We start from the raw sequence: 18174 nt of genomic DNA, 5'->3' as shown, positions 1-18174 counted from the left end.
AAATTGTATTTATTTATGCTGGTATTTAGAATCACATTTTCGGGTAAGAGTTCAAACTTTTAAAATTATTCTGAATGCCAATTGCACGGATCACGTGGCAATTACAAAAGTTGTCTTAAAAGGGGTTCTATTTCAAATGATCCCTCGTTTTTGCCGAGTAATTGAAGTCATGTAACTGAACCCTTGTCCATCTGACTTTAGGTACGACTGAACCCTCGTTTAACTGAATCCCCATGTAACTCAATCCCATGCTACTAAAACCTTGAATAATTGAACCGTCATTTAACTGAGCCCCACACAACTGAACCCCATGCAGCTGAGCCTTCATATGGAATTTTTAAAAAAAGAGGTGGATATACAGATAAGTCTCTCTTTTCTGCTTTATTTCTCAGGTACTATTAGGACATTAGAGCGTAGTACAGAGCTGTTTAAGTTCATCTGAAAGCTAATATCTATATTTACGTGCTTTTTGTAGTTTTGTCGAGACATTCATCGTAAAATGCCATGTGGCACCAAAATATGATTTTAGTGTCATTTCTGGAGTGTTGAGTCTCAAGGCTTGAAACCATAAATGGTTTACCACCGAAATCTCCATGGTCAAAACCTTTAAAGTGGGGTTTCAGTTGAATGAAGCTTCAGTTAAATGGCGCTGAGTTGCACGTGGGTTCAAGTGAACAAGGGTTTTAATTAAATGTGGTTGAGTTGCATGTGGTTCAAGCTCCACAGGGGCTTAGTTGAGCTAAGATTCAGTCGCACGAGGAGTCAATTAAACAGGGTTGAGTTGGACGTGGAGTGAGCTGTCCGGAGATCCAGTTAAGCAAGTGCTGAGCTGCATTAGGTTTCAGCTGCATGGAGGTCCAGTTAAATAGGGTTGGCTTGTACGGGAGTTCATTTGAACAAATTTCAAGTTAAACGTGGTTCAGTCGCACGAGTGTTATATATATATATATATATATATATATATATATATATATATATATATATATATATATATATATATATATATATATAAACTCTTCCAAATCTGATATTGTCCTGTTTAATTGGAAAACAAATTCCTCTGCCCCTTTTATCGCGCTTGGATCTAGCTTAGTCCAACCTGTAGATCACCTTATGTATCTAGGTCTGCCCATTACTTTTTCGATCCAACACACCCGAAAACTTTTTCTTGAACAAATCAGACGTAGAATGTCCAAAGCCTACTCTTCCATTGTATCTTGTAAACTTCAATTCAACCGACATCTTCAAGCAAGTTTATATAATGCTGTTTCCCTTCCCCATATCCTTTGCACCGCACCTTTCTGGAAACTCCTAACTAAAACTGACAAGAGTAAAATCCGATCCATGTTCTATCGTTTTGCCACGAAAGTGGCAACTTTTCGTTTCTTCCTACTGTGAAATTCAAGCCTGCTGATCCATAGGTTGCTTTTGCCAGACTGATAGCCAAACATAATGGAAAAATAAATGGCAATTTAAATGAATTGTCCCACATTCTTAAGCAGCAATTTATTTTCTTTCGCGTTATCTCAGTGTCTTTGTTGCTGTTTGCAGACTGTAATGTGTCTTTTTTTCTTCCTATGCTCTGTCTTGCTATGTTTTTGATGTGATGGGTTTTTCAACAATTTTTAATAATAACAATAATTTAATTCTTGTAAGATTGTTTAACTCTATTTTTCTGCAGCTTATATAGTATATCTTGCTGCTTTGAAGAATTTTTCTCACACATATATTATGTAAATTAAATGGTACTTTTATCTTTTTTTCAAATTATATCCTTCGGCTCCCATCTTGGACCCGAAACTCATTTGTGTCTATTCGTTATTAAATAAAAAAAATATTATTTTTTTAGCTGAAAGTAAGGAGCGACATTAAAACTTAAAACGAACAGAAATTACTCCGTGTATGAAAGTGGCTGTTCCCTTCCCAACGCCCCACTCTTTACGCTAAAATTTGACTCTTTCTCTCAATTCTTCTTTACAAAACAGTAAAAAACTTTAGCGTAAAGAGCGGGGCATTGAGAAGGGAACAGCCACTTTAATACACGGAGTAATTTCTGTTACTACTGAAGTTGTCAGCCCCTTGAAACTTTCAAACTAGTATATCTCGTGGAAGAATTTTTGGAGAATATATATTCATGAGAATATATCTCATGGAGGAATGTATCTTAGTTCAAAAGTTGTTTTTTTTTTGTCGTAGGCCAAATTTCTAACGTCACCACTTAGAAAGGAGCAAAGGATAAGCTCCCATTTCTTTAGCAATGACAGAACTTTTAAAGTTCAAGAGGTACATCTAATAACATTTCTCTACCTCAATCCCAAGTCCGGAAAAAACGATAAACCCAGCCGAAATCACGAACAGAAATAGGTAGAAACAATAGATGGCAGCACTTTCGGACCCGTGGAAAAATGCCGCTTTTTTGCTTCTGTCAATTTTTCTATTTATCACTCAAAGAAGATATATTGGCTGTGGGGCCGGGTAACACTTATATATTTAACACTAATAGATTTTAGTCCATTTTCAATTTGAAAGTGGTGCCTGCCTGCCTGCTAGAAAGGAGCTTTCCACTCGAAAGCAGAAACAAGGTTTGATGAAACGAAAGCAGATTTGATGAAACGAAACAAGGTTTGATGAAAACCTAAAGATATATTTGTTATTATATTGTGTAGGCTGCCATCTGGCTCCATACCAATCTTTATGGATCTTCTGGATAAGCAACTGGAGAACCTAGCAACTGGTTCACATTCATTTATGACGCTCGGGGATTTTAATATTAACCTTCATGAGCTTGATACGAGTATTTCTATGAATTTTTTGCAGCTTTTTGTAACCTATGGTTTATTTCCAACTATAAATATGTGCACACGAGCAACCACCTCATCACCGAAGCTTATTGACAATATTTTTTTCAAATTTGGATTTTTCAGCTCCAAGAGTTGTTTTTGAATGAATGAATGAATGTATTTTATAACCCGTACAGTTTTACAGATAAATTATCCAGATGTACTGTCGGGTCGAGAACACCATAATTTTGTTTCAGTACGCTGTTACGGGACCATATAGGAACACTCAGAAGAAACTTCGCATAACGAAAAAACAGCTTTCTGATCTGCTTCTTATCGCTTTCATTCAGAATAGCTGTGAACGGAGTCAAGTACAAAACATGGGAAAGAACAACAGCATTATACATTTTTGCGAGGAGCTTTTTTGTCATATTTGTTTGCGACAGCACTAAAGAAACATAAGCAGCCCGGATTTTTTTTTCAGTTATAGCCACTCAGTTCCCTTCTCAACGGCCGCTCTTTATGCTAAAGTTTTTTACTGTTTAATAAAGTAGAATTGAGAGAAAGAGTCAAACTTTAGCGTAAAAAGCGAGGAGTTGAGAAGGGAACGGTCCCTTTCATACACGGAGTAGTTTCTGTTCGTTTTAAGTTTTACTTTCGCTCCTTACTTTCAGTTAAAAAACCTAGTTTTTTATTTGAAATTAATAAAGCAATCTGCATTCTTTATAATTGTGGCTGGTTGTTTGCAGACAATCGCTATACCTCCAAAAGGGCGGCTCCGCACTTTTCGTCGGGTAGCTGAGAAACTGAATAATGACCCATTCAACAAATTCAGAAGACTCAGCTTGTCCTGGGATAAAAATGTTCTTGAAGACACAAAACATCCGATTTCCTTAACATCTCTTCTAGCAGCGGTAGATTCTTTGAAACTTTACCATTTAAGTTCCACGAACAAATCGAGACCTCAGTTTTACTGGCCATCACGAGCTAATGGTCTTCGTTCGCTGTATTTTCTATTTTCAGGGCAATTGACGGATTAACAATGATGCCTATCTGATTTGCACACGACACATCTCATTTTCTTTTGACAGGGAGAAACCTTCAGACTATCATGCCCCTCCTCCCCACAACGGGAGCAAACTTTAGAGCTTGGAGAATTCTTTGCCAGGTGACCATCAGCTTGTTGGCATTAATAGCATCTACGCGGAAGATCACGATATAATTCGATTAGGAGCCTTTCGCACCCCAGCTTAGGGGGATTTGTTAAAGTACAGTGTCCACGTCTGAACGGAAATATAGCTTAAAAGCTCGACTTAACCCGCAGCGTTGGGTTTTCTGACAATTCTTCACTATATCTGTGAGCGAGGCTTTGAATTTCTCAGGAACGCGTTTGATAATGACCAGAAATTCTTTGGCCTTCACCTTGACTGACATATTCAAGTCAATGTTTTTCAGTGATCCTGAAATCTTATCAGCTTTATTTAAGCAGTTAACTAGGACACGAAGCTCAGACTTTCCTCGGCGGATTTCAATATTAAGGGATTGTTCCAGGCCAACCGCCGATTCGATTACATTTTTACGTGTTTCATGAGACGATAAGGCTTTCAGTGAATTTTTTACTATTCGGCACACTTGGAACACTTACTTTATATTCGGCACACTTGGTTAACCGCAGAAGTAATGCAAGCTCCAACTAACTCAGATGCCGCTGGGAATTCTTGTGGGTCATCAATAAGAAACTTTGGTAGCTGCCGCTTTTCTTTACTACACTTCTGTAGCAATTTGCCAAAATCCATGACATTATCTTTATCATTTATATGCTTGATACATCGCTCGCCAGGTACTACCTCCTCATACAATGTCTTTTTGGCAACAATAATATTATCGTCACTGAAAAATTTGCAACACAATTTCACAATCTTGTCGAATTCCACTCCAACTTTCATAGATCGTTCAACAACATTCAAAGCAGGACAGTGGAAGAATCTAATTGACATTTCACTGACGCATTGCCCTGCCTCGGGGCAAACAATATCCTTTGTCTAAGATGTGCACTCGTCAGAGAGGGATTAATAATGTTTGTAAGATATCCGGTTTTATGTGTTTTCACTTTGAACTCTGAAACGACACTGATGTATCAGATCATTTTGGGATTGCAACAAGATTTGATCTTTGTATTCCCCAAAAGCCATCACCAATAATTCCTAAGAGTCCAATGCATGTGTTTAGCCCGAGTAACCTTCATGAATTTAAGCAGGCAATTGTAGAAGTCGATTGGAATAATTTGGTAGATCTTACGGATGATATAAATACGAGTTTTCAAAGAATCTATGATTGACTGATTTTGCTAGTGACAAAATATGTATAATGGTTCGTTCGCCATGAAGGAAAAATAATCCTATGAAACCATGGATGTCACCTGTCACTAACCTAACTTGTTGCGTTGTATTAATAAAAGAGATCAACTTTATAAGAATTCCTTAAGGCGATTCTCCGAGGTTTGAAGCCAATGCTATTTTCCTATAGCAGTGTAATGCGTATTAACAACAGACACGAGCAGATTCTTTGATGAAAAAATTACTGTGGCTTCATTGAAAGCTTTGACATGAATAAGCCGAACAAATTTGCATTTTTTTTCTTTAGAGCTTCATAAAAAATTAATTAGTGGGGACACCTCTAATTTTTAAAAGTAGCAATAAAATTACTTTTAGAAGACGTAGAGAATTGTAAAGTAGCCTCTCCATTTGCCACAAGATTTCAAAAATTTTAGCCGTGAATTTTTTTTTTTATTATCATCAGTTTCCTTTAAAATTTGCCATTTAAGATATTCTTCCTTTACTGTTTAAAAGGGTTTTACTAATCATATAGCCTTGATTTTTGTGTCGTTTTGTAGATCTTATACCGACAAATAATCCCAAAGATTGTTAATTTTGTAGTTATAACAGATGATTTTTAGCAATAATTCTTAGTATTCAAGATTTCCTCCTTTCTCATTGGCTTAAGCACTCCTTGAGGGGTTTGCCAGAATGTCATTAAGAATGTTGACATCTCCTTAGCATTAAGACCAGATTTAAAAGGAAGCTGAAAACATGTATAATTGGCAACAACACCTTGAGGCAATATCATTTTAACACCATACGAATTGGAATTTGTTAGGTTACAAAGCAGATAACAGTTTGGCTTTACAAGTAAAGAAACACCGATTGTAGGCCTATAAAATGTATGAACATTATTTTTAAAAAGAATATTATTCTTAAAAACACATCATTTTAAACATTATTGGCCTTTAAAAGTAAAGAAACACTGATTGTAGACCTATAAAATGTATGAACATTTTTTTAAAAAAAGAACATCATTCTTAAAAACACATTATTTTAAACATTATTGGCCTTTAAAAGTAAAGAAACACTGATTATAGGCCTATAAAATGTATGAACATTATTTTTAAAAAGAACATTAGTCTTAAAAACACATTATTTTAAACAATATTGGCCTTTAAAAGTAAAGAAACATCGATTGTAGGCCTATAAAATGTATGAATATTATTTTTAAAAAGAACGTTATTCTTTAAAACACATTATTTTAGACATTATTGGCTCTTAAAAGTAAAGAAACGCCGATTGTAGGCCTATAAAATATACGAACATTATTTTTTAAAATCTAAAGTTGTAGGATATTCGTCCATTTTAGTTCCACGGGATCTCATTTTATTCCTAATAGTGCCGTATCTTAGAATATTTTGGTTTTTCCCCGTCATCTCATATAGTTGATGATTTATAAGCTCGTTCATAAATGACTGATTACCCCGGTTTGGAACCGGGGTAATCATATACTTTGCTTTACGGAGTAATGCATATACTTATTAAATTAATGTCATTTAAAGTGATATGCTCCTGAAGGTACATAATAAACATTAGGCACCCTTGCCCTGGGGTCATAAATACAGGTAAGGGAGGAAGGAAACCCCTTAGGAGTATTTAATAAATTTTTGAAACTACTTATATTTATATACTATTCATCAAAAACAAGAGCTAAGAGCTCAAACGGCACTTGTGACAAGGTCAAGAAGAGCCAAGAGCTCATATGATATGAGCTCTAGCAAAATTCTAAGAATCAATAGATTGCTTTAAAAGGAAAATCAGAGGCTTAATGCTGGTCGGGATTTAAAATAAGAGCTTTGAGATACAAGGTACTTCTAAATATCAGAATTCATTCAGATCCGATCGCCCACTCGTAAGTTAAAAATACCTCAATTTTTCAAATTTTTCCTCTCCCTTCAGCCCTCAAGATGGTCGAATCGGGGAAAACAACTGTAACAAGTCAATTAGTGCAGCTACCTGACATGCCTACCAATTTTTATCGTCCTAGCACGTCCAGAAGCACTAAACTCACCAAAACACTGAACCACACCACCTAACTCCCCCAAAGAAAACGGATCCAGTCCAGTTACGTCAATTACGTATCTACGCCGTTTATAAGCGTTTTCCAAGATTTCCAGTTTCCCCCTCCAATTCCCCCTCAATGTCAAAAGATCTGGTCGGGATTTGAAAGAAGAGCTCTGAGACCTGAGTTTCTTCTAATTATAAAATTTTATTAAGGTCTGGTCATCCATTCTTAAGTTAAAAAAACCTCAATTTTTCTAATTTTCCCAAATTAACAACTTCTAGCTCCCTCAAAGAGAACGGATCCGTACCAGTAATGCCGGTCCCCCCTCCTAATGACACTGAATCTGGTAGGGATTTAAAATGAGAGATCTGAGTTTCGAGGTCCTTCTAAATATGAAATTTCATAAAGGTACGATCACTCTTTCATAAGTTAAAATACCTAATTTTTTCTATTTTTTAGCATTAACCCTCCCTCCCCAACTCCCCCAAACAGAACAGATCTGTTCCAGTTATGTCAATCCCGTTTCTAGGACTTGTACTTAGTTTTACCACCAAGTTTCATCCCGACCCCTGTACTCTAAGCATTTTCCAAGATTTTAGGCCCCCCCCAACTTCCTCTTCACCGGATCCGGTCGGGATTTAAAATAAGAGCTCTGAGACGTGATATCCTTCCAAATATCAAATTTCTATAAGATCCAATCTCTCCTTCGTCACTCGAAAATACCTTTTTTTTTAATTTTTCAGAATTAACAATCCTCCTCCCAACTCCCCCGAAGAGAGCAGATCCGTTCCAGTTATGTCAATCTCATATCTAGGACTTACGATTATTTTTACCACCAGGTTTCATCCCGATCCCTCCACTCTAAGCCTTTTCCATGATTTTAGGTTCCCCCTCCCATCTCTCCCCCAATGTCACCGAATCCGGTCGGAATTTAAAATAAGAGCTATGAGACACGATATCCTTCCAAACATCAAATTTCATCGGGGTCTGATGACTCTTTCCTAAGTTAAAAATACCTCATTTTTTCTATTTTTCAGAATTAACCCCCCAACTCCCCCAAAGAGAGCGGATCCGTTCTAGTTATGTCAATTGCGTATCTATGACTTTTGCTTACTTTTCCCATCAGGTTTCATCCTGATCTCTCGACTCTAAGCGTTTTCCAAGATTTTAGGTTCCCCCCTCAATTCCCCCAATATCACCGGATTCAGTTGGGATTTGAAATAAGAGCTCTGAGACGCAACATTTTTCCAAACATCAAATTTCGTTAAGATCCCGTCACCCGTTCGTCAGTTAAAAATATTTCATTTTTCTATTAACCGAAATTTTTCTGAAATATTACCGGCCCCCGAAAAAATATTATTTTTCCGAATTAACCAGCCCCTACCCCCTCCAGATGGTCAGATCTGGAAAATGACTATTTCCAATTTAATCTGGTCCGCTCCCTGATACGCCTGCCAAATTTAGCTGTCCTAGCTTACCTGGAAGTGCCTAAAGTAGCAACTAAATCTCAACGTAATTAGAGTTTACTTATCAACATGGTTTGGACTTCGACAGAATGCTGAAATTTTTCAAATAGAATTTACTTACTAATATTTATATGCTATTCACCAGCACTAATAGTTAACCTATAATAGTCTACTATTCAAACAACCCTAATAGGTTAAGGTTAACAATACTGCTACTAATACATTATGACCCCTAAACAATCTCTATACTATTCGCATGTCAATGAAAAATCCACTTTCAATATTCACTTTCAGTGTCGGACCAAGTAATTTTCTCACATCCACTGTCTTCTGGCTCCAAAGGCCGTTTCATTCCGCGATTTGCTGCAGCCCGGACTAAGGCAGGCTCTCTAAGTGGCATGTTCCTAATCAATCGCGAGTCTAATATCTCCGGAAGTAAACAATCGCTCCAAAACTCCTGAAGCTTTGGTAATATGGACAAAAAATATTCTTTTGATCTCGGAATAGTTAAAATTTCCACATCATGCTCATGGTGATATACCACCAAGTGACATTCTTCATGATTGGTGATTTCTAGCTGACCTTGAATTTGAGCATAGTATTTGTGATTTTTCTTTAACTCCAATTTTGAATTGTGTGACCATAGGAAAAAATTCTTTACCAATCCTTTTTGGGATGCCACTTCCCTTATGGTCATTCCTCTGGGAATATTATGGACAGTCTTCACTTCAACTGGTGTGCCGTTTTCTAAGCGACCATCAAGAGAAGCTCCAAGAAACTGGATATTTGGATGAATGAGTAGTCCCATTTGATCTCCTTTTATTAATGATACTCCCTCTCTCTGCTCGTACGCCGTCAGTGCAATAGCCTCCAGTTGAATTCCCCTAAGCATTGGAATAGATTTGAAATTAGAATTAATTCGGATATTCTTGACTATGGGTGCGGTTGGAGTATTTTTTTTGCGAGAAGCTATTCTATGAAAATAAGTGGCAGTAATCCTTTTGCTCCTCTCAAATATCCAGTTATCATTTTGCCCCATTGTGTTTACGTAGATCTCCTGCAGTTTGGCTCCATCCAGATTCATATTTTTTGCAACATAATCAGCTTTTGCGATTTCAAATTCCTCTGGATTCATATCAGGCTTGTTGCAATTTGGTCCGTAATTTTGATCGCCTTTAGGCAAACTCCGATTCTCTTTCTTTTTGGCCATATATCTCCCACCCATGGTTGCGTAATATCTTTTCTGATTTGTTTTTGTCCGTTTCCGAAGATTAGAAGTTTTCACCGTGTATTTTTTTGTTATTTTGCAAGGACTGTAGCCAAATGTTTTTTTCCATGTAGAAGATTGCCATTTCGGGCCCAAGGAGTAGGATAGGCTTGCTCCACTTATCCTAGCATGGTATGACCATCGTTTCGAGCGGCTTATTTGTTTTCCGCCTACGAATTTCACTGCAACAGACATATAATTCTCGGCAAGATTGGTCGTTGCATCGTTTCTTAATAAGTCCGCTTTTTTACAAATATTTTCCACGCCAGCTTTTACATCCTCCAAAATAGTTTTCGGAAGGTTATTATAGCGGTTCTCCACAGTTTCTAAGACCCCATTCTTTTTGGCACAGCCAGAATCACACTCTTTATGATTACCAAACACATGCTCTGGGCCTCTTCGTAAGAGTTGTCTTAGATTTTCGGCAGACCCACCATCAGCCGAGTTCTTTTTTATTGCACCTCGTAGATTTTTGGTTAGCTTTAGAATTATGTCATTTGAAAGAAATTTGCTGTGCATCCCTTTTTTTGTCTTCACAACATTATGGAGGTATTTTGTATAGTTCTTGGTCACGTGATTGGCACATTCTTCTTTTTGGATATATGATCCGTATGAAACACTTTGTCTTAGCTTGTAAAAAACACTAGAATCGCCGTCTCCGATGTATTGTAAATACTGAAGGTTATGCATGGCTTCACTTTGGCGAAAACCTTCAACAAGAATGTCGGTTTCCATGCTCTTCGAGGGACCATTGTAGTTCATAAAGCAAACATGATCTTTCACTTTCTGGTTTGCCTTCTTTGAGCTGAAGCAGAGGTAACAATATTTATTTCTTATTCCTACATATAATAATTTTTTCGTAAAGGCATCAATGATTACCCCAACACAACCTTTTGCAGTATAATCGTGTCCTTTGCTGCGTTTATTCCAGCCACCATCACAGATGACCTTAGTCCAGAAAAAATCGTTGATAAACCTGTCCTCATGAATGGCTAATTTCAAGGATTCACGACCATTTTCTTCTAAGACATCTGATAGTGCATCCATCCATGCGTTACCAACTAAGCGTTCTAAATTCATAAACGTTTTCGGATTCATATTTTTTATTCCCAATACACTTAATAATTCGTTCAAAGATGCGTAGCCTCCTCCGGTCCCCATGATACCCCATACAGCTTTCACGTTCACGTTGCCTCGTAAATTGCTGATCTTCTCTTTTTTGTTACCTAATATCTGTTCACTGAAATTTGTTAGGTATTCTTTTACAGTAGTGAGGGGGGCTTCCGGCTCACCTTCTACTCGCTTTTTCCAGCCACAGTCTTGGCAGATAACGACGAGCTTTGTTTGGAGTCCAGTGTTTTTAATTTCTTTCACGCAAAGCTTTGATTTCCCGTCCTTGCAATTGAACTGATGTTTTATTGCTTCTATAAACTCACTAAGCAGATGACGCAAGTTGACTATACAATTTACATCTGGAATTCCAGACAAATCGATTCCAAAGTGTTCTCCTGGCGAACCAAAATCGCAAGAGCTACCAGATGGCGCATTTTTACTAACCGTAGAATCATCTATAATAGTTAAAGCCGGATTCGGAGTTTTGGAAAGCCTGGAACAATTTGGAGACACTGGAAATTTTTCTTGTTCTGGTAAACTTTCTTGTTCGGGCAAGTTTTTCTTCCTGAAAAAAAAAACAAGAGCTAAGAGCTCATATGGCACTTATGACGAGGTCGGAAGAACCAAGAGCTCATATGGTATGAGCTCTAGCAAAATTCTAAGAATCAATGGATTGATTGAAAAGGAAAATCAGATAATTAATGCCGGTCGGGGTTTAAAATAAGAGCTCTAAGACACCAGGTCCTTCTAAATATCAAATTTCCTTAAGATCTGATCACCCACTGGTAAGTTAAACATACCTCATTTTTTTAATTTTTCCTCTCCCTTCAGCCCCCCTCAGATGGTCAAATCGGAGAAAACAACTTTATCAAGTCAGTTTGTGCAGGTCCCTGACATGCCTGCCAATCTTTATTGTCCTAGCACGTCCAGAAGCACCGAAATCGCCAAAGCACTAGACCCCCCTAACTTCCCCAAAGAGAGCGGATCCAGTCCGGTTACGTCAATCACGTATCTACAATATTTGTTTATTCTACCCACCAAGTTTCATCCCGATCTCTTCACTCTAATCATTTTCCAAGATTTTCGGTTTCCCCATCCAACTCCGCCTACTGTCACCGGATCTGGTCGGTATTCGTAATAAGAGTGCTGAAGCACAAGATCCTTCTAAATATCAAGTTTCATTAAGATCTGATCACCAGTTCATAAATTACAAATACCTCATATTTCTAATTTTTCAGAATTACCCCCCCCCCAACTCTCCCAAAGAGTGAGGATCCGGTCCAGTTATGTCAGTCACGTATCTTGGATGTGTGCTTATTCTTCCCACCAAATTTCATCGTGACCTTTCCACTCTAAGCGTTTCCAAGATTTCCGGTCCCCCCCACAATTCCTCCCAATGAAACTGGATTCAGCCAGATCTAAAATAAAAGATCTGAGTTGCAAGATCCTTCTAAATATGAGATTTCATTAACCCTTTCAGACCTGAACCAAGAAGGAGTTGCGTAAAAATTCTGAAAATAGCAGAGAGTGATCCTGGAGGTTCAACTAGAACAGGTTTATTTTTTTTAAATTTTTATTTCATTCCATATCCAAAATGTGAATGGTTACCATATGGTCACGTCAGGTATATACAGATACTATTTTAGGTGAAAATTTGTGAAACAGTTGCGATCTGAGTTCAAACACAGTCGAACTTTGCACTTCGAACACATGATTCGACTGGTTCCACCCCTAACGCACTTCTCATAGCGACACCTTCCCTTTTCAGTCGTATCCGGAAAATGCAAGGTCTGGTCAAACCTCTCTGATTCCGAAGGCATACCGTCTCGCGAGGTAGTCGTATTGCGCATGGTCACTGATAAGGATGGTCTTCCAACTCGAGGACTTTGAGATACGCCAGTAAGAACCAACCCACTAGCAATGTCCATTTTGAAGTACAGCAGAGACATGTGCTGAACATTGATCTGCTTACACTGTCGGCGGTGTATCAGCCAGGCGTTGTTCACAGCCATGTCAAAGAAGTAGTACACAATCCTCATATACCATTTCTTAGAGCGAATGTCAGTCCTGTAAAGTTCCAGGAACATGTCAGCAAGATCTACGCTCCCCATTGATTTGTTGTAGTCACGGACGATTCGGGGGCGATCAACTTCGACGTATTTCCGTGTTGTGCCATCCCATCTCTGACACTTATCAATTGGGGTGACTGCACAGTATGAAGAAGCCAAATGGACTGTTTTGTTGTCATACCATTTCACTACCGATACTTCTGAATGTCTTTCAAAACGGAAGTCCACCGACCCTCGTCCTTTCTTCTTCATGCTGGCGTCGGTATCTAGAACAGCGCCCCTCATTCTGTTGCTGCGTATCGTACCACATGACTCGATGCCATATTCAACCCGGAGCTTGTGAATGAGATCGATGCCAGTATAGAAGTTATCAAAGAACAACTTGAAGTTCATGAACCTTGGCAGATTTTCTACAAGCCGAAGGACAACGTCAGTACCTTGGCCAAGTTCAGAAATTTCAACAGCTCCTTTTCCTGTATATATCTCTATGTCATACACTATTCCGCTGATGCCGGCTCTCGTGAAAACCTTTACACCCCACGAGTGGGGCTTGTCCTTCAAGTACTGTCGAAATCCAATTGTTCCTTTGAATGGGATCATCTATTCGTCAATACTTTGGATCTCTTCAGGGTCTATTTTTTTCAGATTCTCCCTGAATGCGTCGTATAGTCTTCTGATCTTGAACAGTTTATCTGGACCAACCTCCCCTTTCGGTATCATTAAGGTGTCATCGCAAATGTGGAAAAAAAACCTCAAGCTGATGAACCTATCTCTGCTCATGGTATCAGCCACCGGGGAATATCGTATTCCATTCTCCCAGTACATTCTAATAGCCGGAAGTTTGAGAATGCTCATAAGCATTTGAACTCCAAGAAATCTGCGCAGCTCTTCAAGGGAAAGTTTCAGAGCAAGATTCTTCTTTCTCATGGCATTCAGATTCGTTTGGTCCACAATGTTTGAAAGAATGTCTTCTGTGATAAACATTCGGAAGAGATCAAGGGGCGTTTGTACCTCGTCATAGTGTGGCATAGAACCCTTCCATGTAATATTTCGAGGTTCGGGCTCCGTTTTTATCCACTTGTATTGCTTTGCCTCCTTCGCTACCTTCTTTTTTGCTACTGGTTTTGCCGTGACCTGAGGAGCATCAGTTGGAGTTACTAGACCGGCCACTGCTTGGGAAGGAGCATTTTTTTTAGCTCTTGTAAGGACAAAGGGTTCAGCAGGTGCAGTAACTGTTGCTGACTGTATTGCAGAAGAAGCTGACACTGGTGCTGATGATGTGCTTGAAGAACTGTTTGACGCTGTTGTATCATTCAAGCCCGGGAGAGGCAAATCGAATTGATCCGTGTCATCGCCATTGTCTAACTCGAACCTGCCAAGCATTGCTAAAGGGATGTCATCTGTGTGGTCGATATCCTCTTCATCTCTTCCGTCTTCATTGCCATAACAGTTGAGAGAACGTAAAGGCTGAAATTCTTGATCTGGATTGCCTGGAGCCCAGTTTGGGTCGACGTCGTCGGAAGAGATATCGAGATCTGAATCACAATCAGGTATGAATAAAAGCCTTGCTGCTTCTTCTGCAGTCATTTTCTTGGTAACTCTTCTACTGCTTTCCTTGATCACGTCTCTCTTCCAAGGGCTTGGGACCATGACCTCTCATGGAGTCAGAGCTCGTGCTTGGATCAGCTGAAAAGAAATTCAAGGCAAGTACATCACTTAATAATAACAATAATAATAGTATATTGCAATAAAATAGGCCATTGGCCTCAACACTTGCCTGAGGCATCCCACAAAATAGGTTTTTTACCCTTGTTTCAGTAAAAAGGAGGAACAGAAATAAAATGTGCCTATTCCCGATCATAAAAAGGACTTGCTGCCTCGTTTGCTGTACAAATCTGCCTAGGTATGGTTTGGCACTGAATGCCTGACGTGACCATTTGGTAACCGATCGTTAGCAACCTTGTTTGCGGCTAAACTACAGCTCAGAATTAGACTAGTGATATCTCATTCGAAAGAATGCATTCTTAGCTACAAAATAAGATCATAATCAGGCTCTGAACTTACCAGAAACGTCCAGGTCATCGAGGTCGAAATCTGCACCTTTCCTCTTTTTCGACATTTTATATTTTGTCTTAACTTGGACGCTCGCTCGACCGCTCAGGTAAAGCCTTGAGGGACAATAAATTCAAACGCGACAGAGTCAAGCAAGCGCTATCTAGTGGAAAAGAAATCACGGTTGTGACTTTGTCGAGTCGAGAGAAAAAAAATAGGAGGCGAGCGGTATCCGTATGGTGACCACAGGCATGAAAGGGTTAAGATTCGATCACTCCTTCGTAACTTAAAAATACCTCATTTTTTCGAATTAACCGTCCAATGACCCAATGACCCAAATTCATTGAACAAAGAAGGTATTGAACTGATAATCAGCCAGGTTTATGATTCAATCACGCTCAAGTTTAATCCAAAGTTTGCAAAATCGAGCAGGCTCTTGTTAGTCTGAGATTTCAAATTGAAAATTTGGAGGAGAGGATTAGTAGAATAGAAAAAAAGCTTGATAATTATGATCAGGAGTCCATGCTTGATAGCCTTGTATTTCATGGGGTAAAGTAGTTACCTGGTGTAGACACTCATACGACAATATCTAACATTATAAATAGCAAATGTCTGTGCTGGGCCCTTTACTTTATTCAGTTTATGTGAACAAGACGCGCGTTTATCTAAAGGATACATATATTGCTAACAGTATTTGCAAAATCCGCAGATGATTTAATAGTAAAAGCTCATATTACTCTCAAAAGATTAGAGATGTTTACAAGTTTAAGTTTGCTGTGTGTGAATGTAAAGAAAAATTCTTACTGACATTTTGTAGAGTGGGTGATTCTGTTGATATAAGTAGTAAAGTTCTATTAGGTGAAAAGCTGCGGTACCTCGGCTTCCATATTGATTCAAATCTATCGTGGAAGCATCATAGCGACATTATCTCCACCAAAGTTGCACGTGGAGTTGGCATCCTCAAAAGATTGAAGCATATTCTGCCGGAATGTACTCTGCACGATATATTTTGCTATAATCTACCCATATATCATACGGATGTTTAGTTTGGAGAAGCAATTTTATGTTAATTACAAGCTAAATGGCTTTCTCATAGTTTTGATCGGACGATTTCGCTAAAAAAAAGGGGGGGGGGGGGGAAAGGAGGCCTAGTTACCTCCAAATGTTTGGTTACTTAAAAATACAACTAGATTTTTTTTTATTATATTTTTACAAACGTTTTTGTTAGTAATAAACATACGTACCTTACGAATTAGCTTATGTAACGAACTTATATATGTGTGTATTTTTATTACGTATATGAGGGAGTTTGCCCCCTCGTCAATACCTCGTTCTTTACACTAAAGCTTGAATTTTGTCCCAAATCTTTCAGAATGACCCTTGAATCACAAAGGCCGTAGAATAACTAATTGAAGTTACTAAAAATACTTTAGCGTAAAGAGCAAGTATTGTGGAAGAGACAAACCCCCTTATTTAAGTAATATTTTATGCTCGTTTTAAGTTTTAATGTTGATCATTACTTCCATTTGAAAAAAAATATTTTCTCATTGTCTTTTTATAAATGATGCTAGAAAATCCTGCGACCCCTTCATGGAAATTCTCTTCCCTCACGAAAAATTCCTCCATGGAAAGATCCTCCCACGTAACCTGCCCCCCCGACCCACCCTAACCCCAACACAAAAAAGTCCCCCTGAAAACCTCTGTACACTTCATAATTAACAACTACTATGTGTAAACAATGGTCTAAGTTTATAAGTTGCCGCCCCTCCCCCGGGAACTGAGGTGGATTTAGTCATCCCCAAAGACATATTTATTAGATTTTTGACTGAGTTAAACAGAATGGTTATCTCAAAATTTTGATCCGGTGACCTTGGAGAAAACTGTGCGTTGGAGGGGGCCTCGGTGCCCTCCAGTTTTTCGGTCACTTAAAAAGGACACTAGAACTTTTAATTTACGTTAGAATGAACCCTCTTGCGACATTCTAGGACAACTAGGTCGATACAATCACCCCTGAGGAAAAAAACAACAAAGAAAAAACAAAAAATACGCACCCGTTATCTGTCTTCTGGCAAAAATACAAAATTCCACCTTTTTTATGATAGGGGCTTGAAACTTCTACAGTAGGGTTCTCGGATACGCTGAATCTGATGGTGTGATTTTGTTAAGATTATGTGACTTTTAGAGGGTATTTCCGCCTATTTTCTAAAATAAGGCACATTTTCTCAGGCTCGTAACTTTTGACCGGTAAGACTAAACTTGATGAAACTTATATATTTAAAATCAGCATTAAAATGCAATTCTTTTGATGTAACTATTTGTATCAAAACTTCGTTTTTTAGTGTTTTGGTTACTATTGAGCCCCTTCGCTCCTTACTACAGTTCGTTACCACGAACTGTTTGAAAATGTAACTTGTACATGAATAAAAGTAATATAATCTACAATAACGTTGGAATAGAACTTACCGATGTCTCAGGTTTTCCCATCCTTTATTTGTTCTTATTTTTTTTCTGCCCATTGTGAAAATTCAAATGCTAAACTGTTATCTGACTTGTAACCAACCAAATTTCAATGGTCAGCTGTTACCAATTAGACATGTGAAAAAAATTTAAATTCCCTTTAAATCCGATCGTAATAAACAACAGTATTTAAATATTCTGGTACAACCCTCAAGAGAGCAATTAAGCCAATGAGAAAGGAGAAAATCTCGTTGCGTATTTCAATGCTATAGGAAATAGAATTTGCTTCAAACCTCGGAGAATCACCTTAAATAATGGGAATGATCCGATTTGCTTAAGAATTTATAAGAATTATAGAGAACAAAGAAAATAATACAAATATAAAGAACAAATAAAAAACAAATATAAAGAACAAATAAAAGAACAAAGAAACGAAGAACAAAGAAAATAAAACAATATAGAGAACAAAAGAAAATTATAGAGAACCCTGAACAAATTACTGAGAGATGTAAAAAAAAAATATTTCCAAAATAAATTCACTGAAACTTGTGGTAACCTTACAAAAACATGGAAATAATCAAAAG

This window comes from Artemia franciscana, chromosome 9, assembly GCF_032884065.1.
Source record: "Artemia franciscana chromosome 9, ASM3288406v1, whole genome shotgun sequence".
Taxonomy (NCBI): domain Eukaryota; kingdom Metazoa; phylum Arthropoda; class Branchiopoda; order Anostraca; family Artemiidae; genus Artemia; species Artemia franciscana.
Note: the sequence above shows the minus strand (reverse complement) of the source record.